The following is a 20032-nucleotide window of genomic DNA, read 5'->3' on the forward strand; positions in this document are numbered from 1 at the left end:
AATAAGTGCTCCTAATTGCTCACAAAATGCTCAATTGTAATCTGCAATTGCTCACATTATTAATTAATTACTAAATTATTGATTGGTAATTAAAAATACAAAAAATTTTTTTTTTGTATCTAAGTAAACATAAAGACTTTACTTAAAACTTTTCGAACTAACAAATTGCTCACCTTTTGCTCATTTTATACCAATACGTTTTTTTACAAAATAACTTTTATTTATTGTTAATTAATTAAAAATAATTATTATGATTCAAATAGTTGTCAAATGGTGACGTCATGAGTAGTGGGAGACACTTTGCTTTTGCACATGCGCACAAATAAAATCATCACGCATGCGCATTAATAGCTTTATCGCGCATGTGTATTATATAATCGCTTTTTTAAAAAAATTTTATAGAAACAAGTAATTAAAATTATGTTATGATGAAAATAGAAAGAAAATTCTGAATTTTGCTGCATGTAATTATCATATTTACGCTGACCAAGTACATTAAACCTTTGTTTAGTTTGTAATTTGCACACTTTCTACGGCAATTTCTTTTGAGCACAAGATATATGTCTTCTACTCGGTATTTGTTAATTAAAATTTTTTTTTCTGTAAAGAATATAAATTATTTCTTATAACTCGATACATAAACACTCGTTCATATCAATTAAAAATATGAAAATTCAACAAATATTAACAGCTAGAAATTAATAGTTTGAATTTTTAATAATAAACAACAAATGAAAATACTTATTTCATAGCTCTATCATTAAGTATTATTTGCATCATTGAGATCCCTAATAGTAAAATTATTTAGTATAAAAATTATGATTCAGTTTCTATGCTTAATTTACAAATAGAAACACCTGATATCACCTTCAAACACAACAAGTCTAAAAATAGTTATTTTTATGTAAATAAATTAATAATAAATTAGTTATATAAACTGCGTGCCAAAAAGTAAAAGGGCGCATGAATTTTTTTTATCGCCAATTGACCTGTAAAAATTTTTTACGCATGAGAGTGAAATATCGATTTTTTAAAACTGAAAGAGCCTATGTCGTTAACTACTCGTTTTTTAGCTTTAGGAATTTGAAAATTTTGTGACCTAAGCTAGAAAGGCCTATAAATTATTTTTCTAAAGAATTTTATAAAAAGCTCAGGGTAAACCTAAAGATAAAAAAAAATGTTGCAGTTAAAAAGGTGTAGTCTAAATAATACGTTCTTTTGATATTAAAACGAAAAATATGTCTTGAAAAAACATAAAATACACGTGATGATATTAATGTTTTCGATTTTAGAAAATCAAAAAATATTTTTTTTTTTTTAATTATTAAGATTTATGGCGTATCCACAATCCAAAACAAGAATTAAAGAAAAAATTAGTAAAATTCAATTTTTTTATTTTGTTAGCATAGACTCCCATCCTAGTAACTGTGTTTGAGCAAGATTCTGGAGTAAGTTCCTTGAGCTAGACTCGTAGCTGCTAGTGTCTTTTTCTACATCGTGTCCTTTTGCAAGATCGTGTATCAAGAAACCTATGTCAAGATTTGTGTATATCTTGCTCATGGTATCGTCCACAAGAATATTAAAGATAAATATAAAAAAAACTTAAAATACTTTCCAATGCTTTTGAAACTTTGAATACTTTTCCCTGCTTAAAAAATCCGATAGATTCTCATAAAAAAATTTTTATGAGAATGAATCGGTAAAGTGTCCCATCGAAAAATGATAGTTCATATGAGAACCTATGAGAATATTCAAACCCGAGCATAATCCGATAGAAACTTACCAAACCCTTCAACTTATGTCTCATTCATTCTTATATAAAATTTGTTGTACATGTTCACATTTTTATCGGAATGATTAGGAATGCGTCGTACTTATACATTTCGTAAAAGAATCAATTGAAAATATAGACGTCTTGTTTCTTCTTGTTGTTAAAGAATAAATGGGAAAATAGTTTCATTTTTTCACGTGAATTCGTAAGCAACATTCTTATGGGAAAATCTATGAGATAATAATTTGCAATGTGTCAATTTCTTATAAGATTCTATCGGTACAAGTTTATACCACTCTTACCGCTGTATAAGAATGAATGAGAAAATAGTTTTATTATTTTTACGTTAATTCGTAGGCGACATACTTATGGGGTTCTATGAGATAATAATAAAAAAATGAGAGAAATTTCGTATACTTCTGTTTCCTAAGATAATTAAAAATTATTTGGAGTAATTTAAATTTTTAAATTATTTTCAGTTGAATTGAATAAGAAAACAAAATCATTTATTTCTTTGTTTAAAAAAATAATTTAATTACTAGTTGACAACTCATTTTAACCCACTGAGAGTTATACAGTAGACTCTGGTTATAAGTTACATCGGACGCTCTACTCACTCTCACGTCAATTTCATTTTTTCCTGTAAGTAAGAGTATAGACAGAAATATTAACTTATAAACCAGAGTCTACTATATATTATTTTTCAACTTCGGTAAAGAAGAAATCTTTAATTATTTTCCAACATGTGATGGGACTCGAACTGACGACCCTTCGATTGAAGGTCTGAAAAAACAGTTCAAGTCAAGTGCTTTAGCCCGCTCGGCCACCACATGCATTTAGAAATCGAAATTTATTCTTTTACTTAAAGCTATCCAGTACTATATATGGCCAAGACTAAGCTTAAAAAAAAATTATTTTTATTTATTATTGAAATTTTGATAATATGATGTTCTCTTTATTTTTTTTTAATAGTCTTAAATTCATTTGATGCATTTTTTTAAAGAAAGTTACTCAATTGTTTCTTTTCTTTTTTCATAATCTTGAAAAATGTCAGTTTTAAACTTTATTGAATTGATTAAATTACAAGAAAAAACAGATAAAATTCGACTCGAATATTCCTAAAATGTTTTCCGCTAAAAAAAAACCACGTGGTTGTTTTTAGTATTAAAAAAAAATATAGCGTAAAAATTCATTTGTTTACAACAAATTGTTTGTTTAATAAACAAATGAAAAATTATTAAAAAATTATTTTTTTATAAAACAAGAAAACATGATAAATTATGATTTAAAAAAAAAATAGTTCATTAATTTTAATACTAAGGAACAAAAAAAAATTGTTAATTAGCAAATGCGCTTTTTAGCAATAAAAAATTTTTTTTAAGGGACGATTTTTTTTCTTAAAAATCATTATTTTCATCAAGCATCTTATTCCCAAAAAAAAATTTTTTTAAATCTTATTAACAATGCATTTGTTTCTAATACTTATTTGAACGATGTCAGTAAAAATTTCTTAAAAATTATTGTTAAGTAGCTTTTAGCAATAAAAAAACAAAATAATCAAAAAAATAAAATTCCTTGATTGCTTTATTTACATTTTTAATTTTTCAATTCCTTAGATCGTAAATAAAAAAGTGAAAAATCGAAATTTTTCAATTTTTCCAACGGCGATTTTTTCTAAACCCTTTCAAGAACAGCTCTACGAAGTGAGCAAAATTCTGGATTCTTAGTTTAGAAATAATCAGGGTTTTTATATAAACTTTGAACGAGTAAAAATTAACTAAATAACAAAAGCATAGTTAATTGAAAAATTGAGGTAAAATTTTTTTTTTCGGTAGATTATTATTAATCCATGTGTTTAGAAAGAACCAAATTTTTTTTATTTCTTAATATTTATATTTAATCGGTTAAGATAATTTTTTTCGATTATGCTATTGATTCTATTAACGCCCGTGCATGCGCTGCTACCCGTTTTTAGTCCCATTTTCACCGCTAAATTAAAATTATAAATATTGTTGGGTACAGTTCGAGGAGACAGGACTTTTTTTGAAAATTTCCTGCTCTTTGAGGATCTTTTTACAGATTTTGGATATCGTAAATAGTTGTTGAACTATTTGTAAAAAATCAAACCACTTTTTTTTTTTTACTAAATTGTTAATGACTTACAATTTTTGCCAGGCCCAAATTTCCACTTTAATTTTTTTTTATAGATGCTATTTCGAATCAAATCAGACCTCAATCATAATTTTCAGTGGTCTTGGACAGATTTTCGTCTAAAAGGCACTTGTTGATTAGACTAATATGTTTATATGCGTAAATACCGTAACTTACATGAGACAACAAGTCATTGAACATACAAACGGGAATATGATGAATTTTATTATATTCTCATAAAATTCATTTATTAATGACAGGATCATTTTCTCATGCGTTCTTATTAAAACAGAAATTTTGTAAATTTTATTGTTTTCTTTTAGAATCCAATTGTGACTGATAAAAATATTTTCGGATACGTTCTCATCCAAACGGGAAGTTTATAAATTTTATTATATTCTCATAGGATCTAATTATTAGTGACAGGATCATTTCCTCATACATTCTCATTAAAATAAAAATTTTGCTAATTTTATTAATTTCTCATAGATTCCAGTTGTAAGTGACAAGATCATTTCTTTATACATTTTCATCCAAATAGAAATTTTGTCAATTTTATTATTTTCTCATAGAATCCCATCATTACTGACGGAATGATTTCCTCATACGTTCTCATTGAAACAAAAATTTTGCTAGTTTTATTATTTTCTCATAGATTCCAGTTGTAAGTGACGAGATCATTTCCTTATACATTCTCATCCAAATAGAAATTTTGTCAATTCCATTATTTTCTCATAGAATCCCATCATTACTGACGGAATGATTTCTTCATACGTTCTCATTGAAACATAAATTTTGCTAATTTTATTATTTTCTCATAGATTCCATTTGTTAGTGACTAAATCATTTCCTCATACATTCTCAACTGAATAGAAATTTTGTAAATTTTATTATTTTCTTATAGATCCCTATAAATCCCGTGAATATTTTATCCTATCCAACCTTATAAAAACTCATTTTTTATAAACATTTGTATTTTCCGATAGATTCTTATAAAGAATCCCTTATCAAAATCTATGAGAAAATAATTTTTTTAAATACCTCTTATACAATCTCATAAAATTCAGTAAGTTCTATGAGAAGAGGACCCCCGCTTCCCATAGAACTCATTGATTCTCATAAAATTCCTATGAGAATTTATAAGAAGCTATCGGATCTTATGAGATTTTTTAAGCAGGGTAGTATCACTTAGAATTTTTAGACATTCTGAAGAGTTGGTCTCACTCGTGCAGCGGTACCTATTGGCTTCCTGCAACTACGGAGTTGCCGCATGTTACGGGTGCAAGACATGCGGGCACCGCTAACGGTTGGAGTACTGGTCCCAGAACCCACGGAGAGGGTGGTACTTGCTAGTTTGGCGTCCCCTAGAGGGTGCCAAAACCACTTCTGGGATTTCTTATGATTGATAGATTTATCAGTTCTAACACTGTAAAAAATCCGGAGTGATTGCGGAGTGACGCGGATTTTATTTCACTCCAAATTCACTCCGGTCCGGAGTTTTAACATTTATATTAAACTATTAAACAGTGTGTGTGTGCGAGTGCGTGTGTGCGAATATGTGTGTTTGTGTGTGATTGTGTGCGGGAGTGTGTGCATGTGTGCGGGTGTGTATGCGAATGTGTGCGTGTGTGCAGGCCACTGGGGCAAAATGGGCCACCGGGGCAAATGGGTCGCCGGGCAAAATGAGCCCCCTAAAATTTTGGATCTCTCGAAATATTTGGGGGCAAATCGGGCCCCCCAAAATTTTTGATATTAAGTGTTGGGGGGGGGGGGGGGGGGGGTAAATGGGTCATTGAAAAAAAATGGACTACTGGGACAAAATGGTCACTGGGGCAAAATGGGCCACTGAAGCAAAATTTTGGCGGCCATTTTGCCCCAGTTGCCCATCTTGCCTCAATGTCCCATGTTACCCCTATCCCAACGATTTTCACATTAAAAATTTTGGGGTGCCTACTTTGCCCCCAAATATTTCGAGGCATCCAAAATTTCAGGGCCCCCTCCCTCTCTTACATTTATACACGTTTGGCGGTGTAAAAAATAAAAATTCACACCGCCTAAATTTCACACGGGATTCAGTGTACTTTTCACACCAAAATTTTTGCACCGAGGCATTTACACTACACCGGGTCCATCAAATTTTTTACAGTGTGTGCGTGTGTGCGATTGTGTGTACGCGTGTGCGTCGAAATATGTGTGTGCGTATCAGCTGATCAGCAATGTAATACACGAGTTTTTACTTTGATTTTATTTAGTGGAGTTATTTTTTATTAAAAATAATTTCAAAACTTTCCTCGGGAGTGAATTTCACTCCGCGGGGAGTGAATAATTAAAAATTCATTCACCCCGCATTCACTCCGAATTTAATCCGCATTCACTCCGCGAATTTTTTACAGTGTACTTAACTAATAATATTTTTAATAGACTATTTAATGATTGTTACCAGTAATGTAGGATAATAAATAATATGAGTGATAAATAGAGTGAAAGGAATTAATTAGAAAAGTACAAGTTTATTGCCAATTATAATAATGTTTAGTTACTTACAATAAACGCTTCCGCAAATACCAATATCAGGAATGTCCTGGAAAACGTTGGATACACAATAACCCTCCACGTGGGATAACGCAATTATTACACAGTTCAGTCACGAGCTTGATTAATTTGAATCAAGCTTTGTGCATTTCCGCTCGGTTCGGGAGTTGCCGAGCTCGCTACTGACTGAAGGTCAGAATAGTGCCGGGTCACTCGCTAGTTGGGCCCGGCACATACAATTTCTAACTCAGGACCGTTTCAAGAGTCCTGAGAACCCGCTACAAGCTGGCCAATCACATAATTCGTTTTATATTGGTCAGCCAATGAGAGCGTTCGCTATCAACTGCTACCTGTTGGCGCGCTTTTAAGCCAATGGGAAAATTCGTTATATGCAGCAAAGCTGCCACGTCGACACCAAGCTTCTCGACAATTCAACGACGCTACCAATTTTTATTCTACAACGTGTCTTTGCTACTTGCAACCGCGTGCTTGAACCGCTTTAGTAATTAATAACTTTTGTGATATTAAACTAAACCGCTACGCTGAATTATCCTCAATATTTAGTTAGTATATGGGATGGGGACACTTTGCCAACAAAATGGCTGCCTAGTCTGAAATTTACAAGGTTGTTGGCAGTGATAGCAAAGGGGAAAGGGGGGACATTACCAAAAATTCATAAAGGAATTCACACATAGAGTCATGAGTAATAATTGGTGCCATTGGCGTAGCGTTTAGGAATAGTATAAATATCAAATACAAGTACTATATTTAGATAAAGCAGATTTTACAAAATAGTCTGCAAGTTCATTAATAGATAGCATATTCATACTGAAAATTGGTTAGATAATAAATTTCTTAGAGAACTTGTATGAAAATAGTAAGCATTCCGATTTGTTTATATATTGAAGGGAAGTGAATCTTTTAATATTATTATTTATAATAGTAATAAACAATTACAACCGATGTAAACTCTAATGATATAATTTTTATAATTCTAAATATAGTACAATAATATATTTAATCAGCATCTGAGTGAGAAATTGTACCATAGTGCTATTATTATAAAAAAAATTATCTTGTAACCAATTATAATAAAAAAGTTTAGTACAGGTAAATGATATTATAATTATTTATAGAATTTTAAATGCATTTTATCAAAAATATTCCAAACACAGATTAATTAAATTAATATACAATATAATGATTGATAAGTTTACTTTTAGTTTTCGATTTAAATATTTTTTGATTTTATTATTTTCTTGACATTAGAAAAGAATCGATTTGATTTCCCTATAGGTTTTGTTAGGCTTAAAAAATTAATTAATTTTTATAATTTCTGTATTCTGCTTCTTATTGTTATAATTTAATTAGCCGGCGAAATGTAAGAACAAAACTTTCAAATAGAAACCTTTTAGGTTACTTAATACTATTAACGTTCTTTAATTCGTTCTCAGACTTATCAGGGTTAGTAATTGATACCTAACTTGGAATTTTATTCGATATAAATATTTGTGATGGACATCGATAAATATGACATTGTCCGCATGAAAAAGAAGAAAATCCTTAAATTTCGTTATATATCAATATTTGTAATGAAAATTATACACTTCTATGTGATTTCTATTACGAACAAACAGTGCGAACTTGAAATTCTGCTGTATGTCATTTTTGACCGCAAATGGAAGAGATAGATTCTAGCAGTCATTTTTGTTGATTATATATAGGAATCGTATGGATTCGATCCCAATGTGAATTCTTTCAGTATTTACGTGTTGCTCATCGTCATGCTGTGGTTTTTTTTCAATAGACCACGATAGACATGAAATTGTCCGCTTAAAAGAGAGGAAAATCTTTAAGTTTCGTCAACTATCAATGTTTGTAATGAAATTAATGGACTTCTATATGATTTCTATCACGAACAAACAGTGCAAACTTGAGATTCTGATGTATGTCATTTTTGACCGCAAATTGAAGAGATAGATTCTAGCAGTCATTCTTGTTGATTATATATAGAAATCGTATGGATTCGATCCCAATGTGAATTCTTTCAGTATTTACGTGTTGCTCATCGTCATGCTGTGGTTTTTTTCAATAGACCTCGATAGACATGAAATTGTCCGCTTACGAGAGGAAAATCCTTAAATTTCGTTAAATATCAATGTTTGTAATGAAATTAATGCACTTCCACATGATTTCCATCACGAACAAACAGTGCAAACTTGAAATTCTGATGTATGCCATTTTTGACCGCCAATTGAAGAGATAGATTCTAGCAGTCAATTCTGATGATTGATGATAGGATTCGTATGGATCTGATTCAAATGCGAATTTTTTTTGTATTCAACTGTTGTTTATTATGATGCTGCGGTTATTTTTCAATTGACATCGATAAACATGAAATTGTCTGATTGGATAACAAGGAAATATAATATTTTGCGAAATTTCAATTTTCAATAGGAGCATTTTGTAGTTCTACACATTCCCATCACGAACAACCCTAATAGTCACTTTGCATTGAAATTGACACTTTGCATTGAATTGATTTTATGCTGAAATTACCTGAAATCTGCTGCCCGAATTTGCTGACATTTTCACACCAAAAGTTGAAAATCAGAATTTGCGGTAAATCTTTTTTTAATTTAAAGGTAAACTTTTACGAAAAAAAAAAAAAATCGGTCATGTTCATTCTTACCATTTCAGAAGATAAGGAAATTTTTACATACGATTGTCTACAATTTGAAAGTAAAAATATATTTAACAATTTTTCAAGTCAGATTAATGATAAATTGACTTAAAATTTGCCTGAAAATTAAAGACAACTTTTTTCTTGTCAACTTTTGAAGTGACTTTGTATTCTAATTCGGGCAGTAAATTCACGTCAAATTCAATAGCAAGTTGCATACAAATTGTAGTAAAAAGTGGAAAAGTCCGAAGTTGACGGAAATTCGACAAAAAATACAACGAAACTTTTGTATTGTAAACTTTTGCTTAAGCAAACTGTGTTATTAGGGAAGTGGGGAGAAATTAAAATTCTAAAGCATGTCTTTTTTTGACCGCCAACCGGAGAGTTAAATTCTGACAGTCAATTTGGCAGTTTTTTTATGGATTTTGTTTCTTTTCGTTTCAATGCGAATTTTTTGTGTATTCATGTGTTGTTTGTCTATGTGCTGCGGTTATTTCCCTCGGAGAGAAATTGTAGCATTTTGTAATATTTCAATGTTTAATAAGAATATTATGTAGTTTCACAAGATTACCATCATGAATTTACTCTACAACTTTTGAATTTTGTTGTAGATCATATTTAATGCTAACCAGGGAGCCAACTTCGTGCAGCTAACCCTGGCGGTTTTGAATCAGCCTGGAAACACCCTTGGAGTGGAAACATGGTGGAATCACGGTGGATCCAGGGTGGGTTTGTGTCATTTTATCACCGTATATACACGGTGGTTACACGGCGTTTCCACGATGGTTACGCGGTGGACGTGGAATCATGGTGGGTACACCGTGTAACCACCGTGTATACACGGTGAAAGAATGGCACAAACCCACCCTGTAACCATCCTGGATCCACCGTGATTCCACCGTGTTTCCAGGGTGATTCAAAACTGCGAGGGAATTCTGAATTATTAGGCCGGTTGTCGTTTGGTTTTAATTCCAATGTGGATTTTCAGTCTATTTATACGCTGTTAGTGAATTAACAGTTATTATTTTTTGATGTGCATCGATAAACATCCAACTGTTTATTCGAACGATAAAAATAATCATAGTGTTTTGCAAAATATTAATGGTTGACCGAAATATTATGTAGTTTAGCAGGATTTTTATCATGAATAAACTGTGATAAACTCGAATTTTGTTGTGCATAATTTTTGAACGCCAATTACAGAGATAATTTTTTGTAGACAATTCAGAAGTGTTGGTGTATATTTTGCTCGCTCTTGTTTTAAATGTAAAAACGAAATCTATCCTGACACTTTCACATTGTCTGCCAAAAGTGAAGGCCCCATTTGGCGCTCGAAAGTGATGTATAACAAAATTCGAAATCAGCACAGTTTATTCATGATGGAAATTATTCAAAACTACAACATTTCTCTATTATACATTAAGATCAGTTTCGAAGTTAGGTGTGTGTGAGAATGTGTGGCGTAGATAAATGCATGTAAAATAAATTGGGCGTTTTCTCAGGAGGGTAGGGGATGAACCACGCCTCCTCTTGACTAACTGGGGTATGTCGACCGATACATCAAGTTAGTATTATGGGCGTATCCTGCTAGCCGGCATATGGGAAACCGAATGTTTGAATACCCTGGGTATGGACTCGTAGTATTTCTTGTACTTTTGAGAAATAAAAAAAAAAAATCGGTCTATCGGTTGACCCTGCGGGCCAGCCCTAAAACTTCCAGCTGTTTTTGAGCTCTAGGGGCTCTAAGCGCTCGAAAACATTTTTGTGAATACATTTTCGAGCTCTTCCAGCTCGAAAATACTTTTAAAAGCCGTTGTTTTCGACAAAAATCGTTTTTTACCATTTTTTCTCCAACGATATCTCTTAAAGGAATTGACCGATTGAGACAGTTAAGGTGGCAATCGATGCGTTTTATTGAGTTCTAAAACTAATCAGATTATAGAATTGATCGATTGAGCCATTTCTGAAAAATTTTAAAAAAACTGAAAAAAAAAATTTTTTTTTTCTGTATTTCTTCTATATCTTAGAGTCCATTTGATCGATCGATTTAACATTTTCAGAAAAGTTGACGGCCAACAAGCTCTTTCAATTGCCACCTCAACCATTTCAATCGGTCAATTCATTGAAAAATATATGAAGAGTTTACATCCACACACACACACACGCGCGCGCGCTTAGTCTTACTGGAAAATGCTCGTAGTAAGATAATAAAAGAATTCATGAAATTCTTTTTATACAAAATAATATTTCGACAGTGAAATCATAACTTTGTGTGAGTGTGTAAAATATATATTTATTAGACTGGGTCAAAAAAATCGACTATTTTTTTTTTTTTTAATATATTGAAAATTTTATTTGGGATGAGAAAAAAAAAATTGTGAACATTTGAGCCTTTGATATTAATATTAAGAGGCCTGTCATCGCAGTTTTTTAGTTTTTTTTTAATGAGCGGGTTTTTTCCTCATAACTCTCAAACCATCGACGTAAATGGAATCGACTTAAGTACATTTTCTGAAGGAAATTGAATGCTCTACAAAAAAGACTGATTGAGATTTTTCGTCAGGTGATCCGTTTCTTTATGATCATGCCTTGAACATTGGTATGATTTTTCAATTTGATTGCTCAGCCAAAATTTTGTAATTAATGTAAAAATCAGTTTCCGAAATAAATGAATATTTTTAAAGGAAGTTAAGTGCTGAACTGAAATAGTCTCTTAACAATTATTGCTAAACTTGGTCCTTCAAAAGTTATTCAAGGTTATTGAAGTCGTTTTGACTTAACTTCAACCTTGAATAACTTTTGACGAAATGAATTTAGCAATAATTGTTAAGAGGTTTTTTTTCGTAGAGCATTTAATTTTCTTCAAGAATATTTATTAGCTTTTTTCAGAAACTTATTTTTACATTAATTACAAAATTCCAAAGTCGAACAATTAAATTGTAAAATCATACAAATGTTGAAGGCATGATTATAAGGAAACGGTTCATCTGACGAAAAATTTCAATCAGACCATTTTTGTAGAAGATTCAATTTCCTTTCAAAAATGTGGTCAAGTCAATTTCGTTTGCCTCGGTGGTTTTAGAGTGATGAGACAAAAACCCGCTCATTAGAAAAAACTAAAAAACTGCGATGATAGACCTCTTAATATTAATATTAAGGGCTTAAATTTTCACAATAATTTTTTTTCCGCATCCCAAATAATATTTTTAACATACTCTAAAAAAAAATACAGTCGATTTTTTTGGCCCAGTCTAATATTTATATTAGGGTGTGTCAAAAAATATCTTTTTTTTTTCTTTTTGGACACTACCAGTAATTTATAGTGTATGACAAAATAAAAATTCTAACAGAAGATCAGCTTTTAAATTCTAATTTTACAAGCAGCTCATCGCAATTTTTTTCCCCATGTTATTTAAATGGGAAATGAAAAATCGCGATGAGTTACTACCTCTAAAACTTGAATTTAAGAGCTGATTTTCTGACGGAATTTTTATTTTGTCGTATACCATCGATTTTTGGTAGTGCCAAAAAAAAAACATTATTTTTCGACACACCTTAATTTATAGAGTATACTGAATTTAAGAAACTGACTTTTTTGTCTTAAGTACACAACAGACGATATCGTTCAAGTTTGAGTTGTCAATATTTAAATTAATAGATTTGTCATGACAATTTTCTATTTTTATTTCCAAAATTATTAATTTTATTGCTTGATTTCTTGATTTTGTACGGAATTTTCAAATTTAAAAAGAAAATTAAAAAAAATTAATTTATATTTAATTTATGATGTCGTGTAAATAACTGCTAAGATTAATTTGTATTAAGGCCTTTTTTTTGTGGAACAAATAATTCACTTCTAAGGTATATGGTTCTTAATTTTTTAATGTAACATCTTGAAAGCTTTCAGCAAGTATAATATGTTTTAGAAAATGAGACATTTCAAACATTATATTTTCTTTTACTTCATTTCCTGATGTATTTTACGAATTTTAAGCAATTTCTAATACACTGTGAAAAATTCTTATTAAATTTTACTATGGCTGCATTGTAACACCGGACCATAAGAAAACTGGTACAAAATTTACAAGTGTCCCATAGTAAACGTATGCACAGACGACACGATTGGGACCTATGCGCATACATTTTGCTATGGGACACTTGTAAATTTTGTACCAGTTTTCTTGTGGTCCGGTATTACAATGCACCCATAGTAAAATTTTTTGGAAAATTTTCACAGTGTAGTGCAGCTTTTGTCTTTAATCAGTTGAAGACTTGAACCAGTTGGAAAAAAAAAAAAAATATTTGTGAATAACTGTTATTTTTTTTGTATTTTGTAGCTGGAAATCGGTAAGGATCTACTTATTATTTATGAGCAAATTAGTAAATCGAGTATTTTAGTATCTGTATTTATTTTAACTTAAATCTCCATATTACATGCATTATCCTGATCCCATTGCTTTTTTTTCTGCACTTGTAATAGAACGTCCTAAATACGTATTAATGTTATTTCGTTCCATGATGACCATCTCGTTAGATAAATTTCTTTTTTTTAGAAATTTATGATATTGGTGTTCCAGGACCACTCTCTTTTCAGGTGTTAATGGCAATTTACTTTGGTTTCTTTTAGTAATTTTAACCGCTCGAAGAGCCAAATTTCGATACCCCCAAATCGCATGTGACATTACCGTTATAAATTTTGATGGTTTATACTGTCTAAATGCTTCGGTATGTGAACGGCTAGAAACGTATATTTGTCCTCCAACGTGAACTGGGTCAATTATGCGCTGATCTTCTTCATTTTCGGCGTGTTGTAGTTGCTGCCGACGTTGTTCTACTAATCGCTGTCGTCGCCGATGTTCTTCTAATTCCTGGACTTGTCTTAGTTTCTGTTGCCTTTGTAGTTCTTTTAATCGCTGTTGTCGTCATTGATCTGCCAATTGTTGTTCTTGTCGTTGGTTTTATCGTTGTCGTAGCACTTCTTCTAATCGCTGTTTTAGTCGTTGCTCTTGTAATTGTTGTTCTTGTTGTCGTTGTAGTCGTTGGAGATCTTCATTATTATCATCAGAATGTCGTTGACGGGGCATTGGTTGCATTTCGTCATTTAATTGCCTATTTTCCTCCATTAATTTTTCTATTGTTTCATTATTATTATTGTTCTGTACTTCCTAAAACAAAGTCGTAGATAAAGAAAGACTTTTCACTGCTTTGTTACGTCCTGGTTGATGTTTTGGCGCTGGCGTGGTTGAGCGGTCGATTTGAATTGGACGTAATGAGAACTTACATATAATTATAAATAATTATTTAGTAGGGGTTGAACAGCCACCATTCGGTGGTTGAAATAAACTGGTTATTATTTTATATTTCAATCCGATTTATTCAATTGTAAAAGAATAATTTTAATAATGTGGAAATATACAATTGAATCAATTTATAAATTGTTAAAGTTCGTCTAACAATAACTTCGAAAGGGTGAGAAAGAAGTTGAGTATTTAATATTGAGTCTGACTGCTCTCTATGATTCTATATTTCAGACTGACTTCTCTTGATCGAGAAAAACTAGAGTAAGTCTCTTATCAATACGAGGCGCTTGGGCATCAGGCCCGCGCATCGTTCGATATAGAGGGGTGGATCGTGATAAGCAATATTCTCGAATGATCCATTCTCCGTTCTCACGCTTTCTCCGTTTTTGTTATTAACAAATGAGTCACTTATCTATGAACAAAAGTTATCTTAGAACAAAATAGATGTTTGTGCAGCTGCACGTCTCGAGGATTTACTCGAGGCGTCAGCGTTTATTTATACATAACAAATATTAAGAAAAAAAATAACTTTATCAATATGTTTCAAATATTCTAAATAATATCATATTATTTTATGTTCTATTATTTTATATTATTATGTTATGCTATATTATTATATTATATTATATCCTATAATATAGAGTAACTTATTAATTATGCAACTTGCTAAATTATCAATATACATCTTAGTTAATTAGTTAGGTCCCAGATCGGTCTCTTAATAATTAGTATTTAAAAATAGTCAGAGACATCTGATGAGCAGGCTGGGACGTAACAGCTTTAAATATTTTTTCACATTTTCAAAATATTTTTTAACTCACCTCATCACTGCCATGAGTTACATTAATGTGCTTCCCATGAGTATTTGTAGTTAATTGTTGAACCTGCAAATAAAGATAATTAATGACTGAAAATAAATGTTTACTTTCGCACCTGCTGAATAATGATTTAAGTCACCAAAAACAAATTTTATTCTAAGTTGAGCTCTACTTTCAATGTACAAGCGGAATTTTTTCTGTAACTTGAAATTATAATGTACAATAATAATATAAGCAAAACAATCTACAATCGATAGTGCATCTTTTACCTTTTGCTTCATTTGCTTATTAAACTACGCAATGTCACGTTCGCTTGTATTTTTAATCTAAGTGAATGCACTTTTAATTATCTATTGGCCGTATTAATATTAAAAAAAAATACCTAAATTAACATTTTATTGCTGAGCATTGTTTAAAAAAGTCTTTTTGATAATTACTTTTTTTTCCGAAGGCACACATGATACACAGAGGTAAATAAAATCACTAAAATGCTAAATTAAGCAAATATATCCATCGAATCTTACAATCGCTAAAAGCTACTCTAACAAAGTTTGAATGATTTTTACTTTATTTAACGACCTAAGCTTCATGGTCTTTTGCTCTTTAGAACAAATCGATTAGCTTAGAGGTTTAATCATTTCCAATTTTCTATACGTGTATTTTTTTTTTTATTTATTACTGATTTATTTGGATTAATATAAAATAATCTATGCATTCAATTTCGAAGTTCATATACGTGTGAGGATATGTCTTATTTTGATTACACACAACAAGTGTATCAAAAATTTTTAGAGATAATAGATATAATGCTATTAAAATTGTAATGTACGTGTAGCTATTCAGCTGTACGTTGATCTCCGTATATTTCATGACCTAAGTAGATATATGTACATTTCAGTTTTGATCTCCTCATATCTCGATACATCAACAAATGTCAACCAAATAAAGAGTTTCAACCTACATACCAACAAAATTATTATTCGGGTAATCTTATACTTTTTCAATAATTTTTTTTCTTTTTTTCAAAAATAATTTTTTAGCATAATGAACGAATTTTTTTGCTTTTATTTGTAATCCAAACTTACAAAATAAAATAATTGTCAGTTGCAACTTTAAAAGTTTGAAAAAAAAAATCAAAAGTTGGACCATTTAGTTTTTTTTTAATCTGGTTGGTTAAGCATAATATGTCTTTGAAAATTAATCAAAAATTACGTATCGGAAAATAGCGTTATTCTTAAAAACAGAAATTAATTTTGTAGAGACTAAGTTTACGACGAAATGCATTTTTCCGGAGTTCTCAAAAATAATAAAGTTTTAAGTTCTTCTCTTCAAGATAACTATTTTCTCATGTTCAACTAATTATAAACAATATTAAAAGAATAAATATCACCGTCAATCAACTCTAATATACTAATGAATATAATAGTTTGATATCTATAAAAAACTATTAAAACTTAATAACTGTTGAAAAAAACTTTTTCACATGCACTGTTATTAGTGCTGAGTTTTTAACGAGTGCTAATTATTATAACAATGAAATTTGAATTTTTGTTTAATTATCTTTAAATTTCGACTTAAATGTTTGTTCTAAATGGATTTGATTTATTATTATCACGGCACGTGAAAATAAGTCACCAGTTTGAAAGAGAGCCAGTTTGGTTTCTTTGGTTTTTTAATTATTTGAAATATTGATGAAGTTGTAGCAATTACTGTTAATGGACCGAGTTTACTCTTACGTTACGTAAATACCGATATGTCTCATTGAACTTATGTTGCCTAACTTCCATACTAAATTAAATATCCGAACAAAAATAATATATTTCATGTATTATGTCCGGTACATGAGACATAATTTCTTACGCATATTTCTTTTTAACACAGATATATATTTTTTCAGTACGTAATTACCAAGTATAAGGTAAGATCAGGACTGTCATACTTTTATGAAAAGCCAATTAATTCGAATTCAATGTTTTTACACATCTACTACATTAAATATTCACATGATGGTACCGATTACATTTTTTTTACCTAGTCTGCTGTGTTGTTTGTCTGATTTATAAGATTATTTTGATGTTCTCGGCCTTATAATTAAAATTAATTTCTGTTTTAATTTTAATTATAATTTATTTCTGTTTTATGGTAAATTTTATTTTGTGATTAATTCAAAACAATGTTAAATTCAAAAATTTTTGATGAATAATGAAGTGAATTGAGTTAATTAATTGATAAGTTAAAATAATAAATTTTTTTCTGTTATTAATTCATTACTTATTTTTTTCCTCCTATTCGGCCCTCTGTAACTTTGTTTCTATTGAGTTTAGAAAAAAATGGACACGAACAATTTTGTAGAAAATAAAATTTTCTATAAAATAGTCGAGAGCAAAATTGAAAAAAAAATTTCTTCGTGTAGTTATTTTAAAAATAAAAACAAAAAAATTTTACAATGTTATTTAAATGGGAAAGGAAACCCCTCTTTGCGCCACTTTAATTTTTGAGATGTTGAACTCAAACTTTAGGAGAATTTTTTTTTTCATATTGAAGAAACTTTTAAGATACGTTTAATCGAAAAAAAAAAACTTATTTTGGCACAGTCTAATATTTATGTATATAACTGATAAATTTGCAAGGTTTTCAATTTTTTCTTCAATGAATAAGATTTGACTGCCTATAGTAGTATTTATATTTACAAATAAGTTGAAATTCAAAAAGAAATTTTTCCATAAGCCACAGAAATTTTTTTAGGTGCTAGAAAACTTGATATCGATGTGTCATAACTAATTTTTTTTTTTTAATTTTAGTTACAATAAAAAAATTTACTATTTCAAACATTCGGAGATTTTCCAAGATTAATTAATTATTAATTAATTGACAATTGTATGTATTTAAGTCTATGCTTAAAAACCTAGTTTTCACTTTGGAAAATTTATTCTCCTAAGAAATTAGTCTGATACCTCTAAAATTGCACTGGTGCTTGACAATTTGATTTTCTGATTTAAAATACAAGTAAAAAATTTTTTTTTCTTTTTCTTTAAAAAATTAAATAAAAATTTTTTTCTTCCAATTATGACTGGTAGACTTCTACAGGAAATCAATTTCCCTACAAAAATGTTCTGAATTGTCATGATTGTAACTATAACTCAAAAAAAAGTTACAAGCCTCCAAATTTCAAAAAACAAAAATAATATTTTTGTACAATTACTGTCTTCACTTTGTTGTTGTTTAATTGGTGGTATTTTTTTTTAATTTTAATTTGGAATCTTTAACAGAAAATCTATTTTTCTTGAACTTTGGAGGTCAGTAACTTTTTTTGCATTAGAGTTACGAATATGGCTATTTAGGACATTTTTGTGGAGAATTTGATTTTTTTTGGAAAAAAAAAATTTTCATTTAATTTTTTGAAGAAATATTTAAAAATAAATTTTTTTCCGTGTATTTTTAATGGGAAAATAAAATTGTCAAGCGTCTGCGCAATTTCAGAGATATCGAGCTGATTTTTTATCAGGATTTTTTTAGGTTCCAAAGAAACTTTTGAGACTGAAATCTTGAAAAAAAAAAAAAAAAAAAAAAAAAAAAAAAAAAAAAAAACAAAAAAAAACTAAATTATTTTTTTTTACACTTCTTAAAGTACGCACACATAGTGAATGCTTCTCTTACTCATTTTATTAACACTTAGGTAAAATATATATTCAAACTAGATGTTTAAATTCTGTTTTCTTTTGTGACTTACAGTCCAGGCGGCAATCGGAAAAATATACCTATTTAAAGTATTCATAATAACTCACACGCACGTGTTGTGTGTGTGTGTGTGCTAGTGTACTTCGCGTATTATCTCAATTAGGTACTATTGTAAGAACATTAATTATCATCAAGTCGATCACGTTTATAATAATTAAAAATAATTATAATCATAATAATAATATATTTATGTCACACACTTATTGTTTATCTTTTGTTACATAATGTATATATAATATTTTGCCGAAGTTGATGCGTTATAAATACTTTATAATCCAGTCGATGTACGCACATAAAATAAAGATATTTTGGCGCAAGAAATTTTTCGATTTTTTTTTTTTTTTTTTCAAAGATTTTTTCAGTAATTATGACGTGCCAAAATTTTTTTTCGATTATAAAAAAAAAAAAAAAAAAAAAAAAGAAGGTGCTATTAGATAGTAGTGGTATTAAGAAAGTGATACAATAATATAAAGTTATTCCGATCACTTAAAATGTCAGGATAGTTTGTTAAAAACTATTTTTTTTTTAATGAATCCAAAACATTAAACTGAAAAAAAAAAAAAATAATTAAAATTTGCTAGCATATCTAATTTATTTCAATAGAATATTCTATCCTATTTATGTAATTGTTTATGATTAAAATTTTTCAAGATATCCGTTGTTAAATATTTTATTTTCTTTTGTCTCTGCTAACTTCAGGCTCATATCATATATGCGACCCGGCCAGATAGGAAATTTTTTCTGGGTCTGACTGTTTACATTCGAAACAAGTAGTGGGGGTAAGAGGATCAAGCGTTGAAGAGAACGACTATTAGTCCTATTCATTTAGCTGTATCAGGCTGTATACTTCAGTACCATGGTCAGTACCAGGGGCCCCAATCCACAATGCTTTCCCTGTGAACCTTAGTGGCTCCGTGTATCTAGTTTGAGAACTGAAATCACATGGACACACACATACGCGTTAAATGTATGTGTATCCGTGTACTACTTGAACTGTCGGTAAAAAGCTGCGAACCGCTAAACATTTGAAATATTGCAT

The 20032-nt window shown here is 29.9% G+C and overlaps 1 long non-coding RNA gene across 1 annotated transcript; it reads left to right on the plus strand.

The window, feature by feature from the left end:
- The first annotated feature begins 7206 nt into the window (after window positions 1–7206).
- On the plus strand, window positions 7207–17218 carry LOC128668922 (uncharacterized). Its single transcript, XR_008404479.1, has 3 exons — window positions 7207–7564; window positions 16154–16239; window positions 17153–17218. It is a non-coding gene; the product is annotated as an uncharacterized LOC128668922 (long non-coding RNA).
- The last annotated feature ends 2814 nt before the right edge of the window (window positions 17219–20032 follow it).

The sequence above is a fragment of the Microplitis demolitor genome, chromosome 1 (assembly GCF_026212275.2).
Source record: "Microplitis demolitor isolate Queensland-Clemson2020A chromosome 1, iyMicDemo2.1a, whole genome shotgun sequence".
Classification (NCBI taxonomy): Eukaryota; Metazoa; Arthropoda; class Insecta; order Hymenoptera; family Braconidae; genus Microplitis; species Microplitis demolitor.